The sequence below is a fragment of the Bison bison genome, unplaced genomic scaffold, assembly GCF_000754665.1.
Source record: "Bison bison bison isolate TAMUID 2011002044 unplaced genomic scaffold, Bison_UMD1.0 scf7180017864490, whole genome shotgun sequence".
Taxonomy (NCBI): domain Eukaryota; kingdom Metazoa; phylum Chordata; class Mammalia; order Artiodactyla; family Bovidae; genus Bison; species Bison bison.
Window position 1 is genome coordinate 7,389,513 of NW_011495049.1, and position 4,995 is coordinate 7,394,507.

A 4,995-nucleotide genomic window follows, 5' to 3' on the forward strand; every position below is an offset into this window, starting at 1 on the left:
ATACAAAATATGTAGAGCTCTTTACAAGTCAGTCATACCTCAAATGCTTTAAAACAAAGCATGTAGACGTTAAGAATTTTGCTGCTCTTTGCTGCTGTTCACTCACTGGGAATGGACTGGTGCTGTGATTTCTGGAGGCCTTTAGGCTTCCCTGTGCCATTCAGACTGATGGAGAAGCAGCATACCCTGGGGAAGGGTGTGTCCTCGCTCTGCTCCACAGCTGTCGTGTCCACCAACCCGGCCAGAGGTGCGGTCTGCACACACCTCCACCCCACCTACATCTCCCCCTTTAATCTTAGCCTTGGAGTAGACATGGGAGTCCTTTGGGACACTGAGTAAAATCCAAGCATTTTAATCAGCATATTCACTTCGTAGTTTTACTTGCCTTTTGATGGAGGAGCAAGTCTCATCTCAGGGATGTAACCAATTAATCATTGTGCATGTGTGCTAAATTGCTTCAGTCATGTCTGACTCTGTGGGACTCTATGGACTGCTCGGCTCCCTCTTTCCATGGGATTTTCCAGGCAAGAATACTGGAATGGGTTGCCATGCCCTCTTCCAGGGGATCTTCCTGACCCAGGGATCAAACCTGCATCTTTTATGTCTCCTGGCAGGCAGGTTCTTTACCACTAGCACCACCTGGGAAGCCCGATTGTTGTGAAGCAATCATCAAATACTCAGGTTTCAGTAATATGCTGGACTATGATTTATTATTTTCCTTAAGAAATGTATTGTTGTTTAGTCGCTAAGTCATGTTCAACTCTTTGTGACCTCACGGACTGCAGCATGCCAGGCTCCTCTGTCTGCCACTATCTCCCAGAATTTACTCAGATTCATGTCCGTTGAGTCGGTGATGCCATCCAACCATCTCACCCTCTGTCATCCCCTTCTCTTCTGCCTTCAATCTTTCCCAGCATCAGGGTCTTTTTCAATGACTCGGCTCTTTGCATCAGGTGGTCAGATTATTGGAGCTTCAGCATCAGTCCTTCCAATGAATATTCAGGGTTGATTTCCTTTAGGATGGACTTGTTGAATCTCCTTGCAGTCCAAGGGACTCTCAAGAGTCTTCTCCAACACCACAGTTCAAAAGCATCAACTATTCAGTGCTCAGCTTTCTTTATGGTCCAACTCTCATATCCATATATGACTACTGGAAAAAAACATAGCTTTGACCAAATGGACCTTTGTCGGCAAAGTAATGTCTCTGCTTTTTAATACGCTAAGTTTGTCAATAGCTTTTCTTCCAAGGAGCAAGTGTCTTAATTTCATGACTGCAGTCACCATCTGCAGTGATTTTGGAGCCCAAGAGAATAAAGTCTTGCACTGTTTCCATTGTTTCCCCATCTGTTTGCCATGAAGTGATGGGACCAGATACTATGATCTTAGTTTTCTGAATGTTGAATTTTAAGCCAGCCTTTTCATTCTCCTCTTCATCTTCATCAAGAGGCTCCTTGCTTGGATAACTAATTTCTTCATTGACCTGTTCCTTTCTATGTACTCTTCTATTATGAAAGGAAAATAGATTTTTTAAAAGTCCCCTTCTTGAAGTTTCTGTTCTCATACCCCTATCTTTTAAAAATCATTTTGTTTATTTATTTTGTTTTAGGGTATGCTGAGTCTTCACTGCTGGGAGGGCTTTTGTCTAGTTTCAGTGAGCGGGCCTACTCTAGATGCTGTGTGAGGGCTTTGTATTGTGGTGGCTTCTCTTGTTACACAGCACAGGCTCTGGGTACTCGGGCTTCAGTGATTGTTGCACATGGGCTCAGCAGTTGTGGCTCTCAGGCTTAGTTGCTCCTTAGCATGTGGAATCTTCCTGTTCCAGGGATCGAACCCATGTCTCTTTCATTGGCAGGCAGATTCTTTACCACTGAGCCACCAGGGAAACCCTCATACCCTCATCTTAATTCATCCTCTTTGCCTTAAACGTGACTTGAAAAATCACGTTTTTGTAATGAAGGCAGAATCTGTCAAATTCTAACTGCGGGAAAAGGAGTGTGCTCAGGGTGCATAGATGGATGGAATTACCTCAAAGGAAGACAGAGGAGCCAACCTTGCACATACGTTTCTTGGTTGTTTGCAGCAAGACTCCTCTGGTCTCATCTCTGCTGGAATGTAAAGGTCAAAGTGAACTTCACACAGCCAACTTCTCATCTCTGTATGTTGGCTAAATGTCTTAGGATGATAAAGTTTAACTAATGGGAAACTAATCTAATTCTGTTTGCTTCTTAGAAATGTGCAGATTATGCTTTCCGGTTGAAACAGTTCTATATACAAACATCTTAAAAACCCAGTTCTTTTCGATCTCTAATTTCTTCTTACTGAAATATACTTGACTTACAATATTATATTAGTTTCAGATGTCCCACATAGTGACCCGGTGCTTTTACAGATTATGCTCCATTAAAAGTTATTACAAGATAATGGCTGTGTTTCCCTGTGCTGTACAACACATCCTTCTTGCTTATCTATTTTATACACAGCAGTTTGTATCTCTTGATCCCATGTCCCCTAACGTGCTCCTTTTCCCACCCTACTGGGAGTCACTGGTTTCTGTATCTGTATTTCTGGTTTGCTATGTACATCCATTAGTAGTATTTTTTAGATTCAGTATATAAGTGATATCATGTACTGTCTGTCTTCCTCTGTCTTAACATTTCACTAAGCATAATCTGTAGGTTCATTTCCATTATGACAAACGGCAGAATTTCATTCATTTTTATGTTTCAATAATACGACGTTGTGGTAGCTTCCGGGGTCACTCAGTGGTAGAGAATCTGCCTGCCAGTTCAGGAGATATCGGTTCAGTCTCTGGGTCGGGAAGATCCTCTGGAGGAGGAAATGGCAATCCACTCTAATATTTTTGCTTGGGAACGCCCATGGGCAAAGGAGCCTGGCTGGCTACAGTCATGGACATGATTTAGTGACTAAACAACAGTACAACATCGTATGTATATTCCGTCTCTTCTTTCTCCATTTGTCTCTTGATGGGCACTTCCTCGTGTCGCTTCCGTATAGTGGCGACTGGAAGTAGTGCTGCTTCGAACACTAGGGTGCATATATCTTTTCAAACTAGTTTTTTCATCTTTTCTGGGTATATACCAGGAGTAGAATTGCTACATCATATGGTAGTTTTATTTTAGTTTGAGAAACATCCATACAATTTCCCACAGTGACTGCACTATCTACATTCCCACCAACGGTGTATGAGCGTTTCCTTTTCTCCACATCTTTGCCAATATTATTGTAGATTTTTTGATGGGAAGCATTCTGACAGGTGTGAGGTTCTATCTCATTATCCTTTCGATTTATTTACATGCCTCTGATTGGCGATGTTGAGCATCTTCTCATGTGCCTGTTGGCTATCTCTCTGTCTTCTTCCGAAAAAAACATCAATTCAGGTCTTCTGCCCAATTTTAAGTTGGGTTGTTTCAATGTTGAATTGTATGAGCTGTTCATATATTTTGGAATTTACTTGTTAGTCACATTTGCAAATAATTTCTCCCCATTGATAGGCTGACTTTTTTTTTTCAGTGGTTTGCTTTGCTGTAAGTTTTATTTAGTTGTAGTTGATTTTATACTTTTTTGTCTTTTAATCTTCATGGTTAAGTGGTTGATCCTCAGTCCTTATAGTATATTTGCCTTTCCTCAAGGAAATTTCCTTTTTCCGTAGATACTTGCCTCTTTTCCTCTTAGATAAGATCCTGTGACTTTTCTTTTAACCCACTCCAGTGTTTTTGCCTGGAGAATCCCAGGGACAGGGGAGCCTGGTGGGCTGCCGTCTATGGGGTCACACAGAGTCGGACACGACTGAAGTGACTTAGCAGCAGTTAATGTTGATCAACTCTTTTAGTCTTTCCTTATCTGAGAAGTGCCTCATCTCTCATTCTATTGTAAATGATAATCTTGCTGGGTTTAGTGATCTAGGTTACAGTTTTCTTTTTCAGAACTTTGAAGGTATCATGCCACTCCCTTCTGGCCTACAGTTTCTGCAGAAAAACTAGCAGCCAGCCTTGTGGGGATTCCCTTGTATCCAACTCTTGTTTTCTCTCTTGCTGCCTTTATAACTTTGTCTCTTTTGCTATTTTGATTCTGTTATGTCTTGATGTAGGTCTGAGTTCATCTTTTCTGGGACCCTCTGTGATTCCTGTACCCGGATATCTGTTTCCTTCTTGATTTGGGGGAACTTTTTAGTCATAATTTCCTCAAATACATTTTTGATTCCTATTTCTGTCTTCTCTGGGACCCTTACGATGTGAATGTTGGTATGCTTAACATTATACCAGAGAGCTCTTAAATTGTTTTCACTTAAAAAAAATTTTTTTTTTTTTTTTAAGATATTCTGGTGGGGTGATTTCCACTGTTCTATTTCCAGGTCACTTATGCTTTCTTCTGTGTCAATCTGCTGCTCATTTCTTTTAGTGTGTTTTTTATTTCAGCTGTTGAATTCTTCATTTCTGATCAAGTATTTATTTTCCTGTACTTTGTTAAAGTGTTCACTGTGTGCATCAGTTCTTTCCTCTAACTCAGTTCATATTACCCAAATATTACTGATGCTTTGTGTTCTTTAGTTGGTAAATTGCTTATTTCTGTTTCATTGTTTTGAGAGGGTTTCTCTTGCTCTGTTTCAATTGAGAGTAGTTCCTCTGGATTTTTGCTTCTCTGCCTCTGTGAGTTTAGGTGAAAGTTAGCTACTGTGGTCTTGAAGGGGTGTTCTTATGTGGGAGCATAAGAACTGGTGTGCCCAGTACCTTTGCTGGATGAGCTAGATCAGACAGGGATGTAAGTCACATCTTTCTTCAGGGTCTGCTGTAGCTATGGCCTCAGTGGGTGGTGGGGCTAGAGATGGAGTGGCTAGAGTGGTGCTGGGTGTGACTTCCCCTTGGCTCGGCGGCTGTCACTGCCCCGAGGCCCTGGGGGCTGTCAGGAGTCCCAGAGCTGGGTCTGAGCTGGGGTTCTGTCCCCTCCCCCTCATTGTGACCCTTGCCCCGGGGGAGG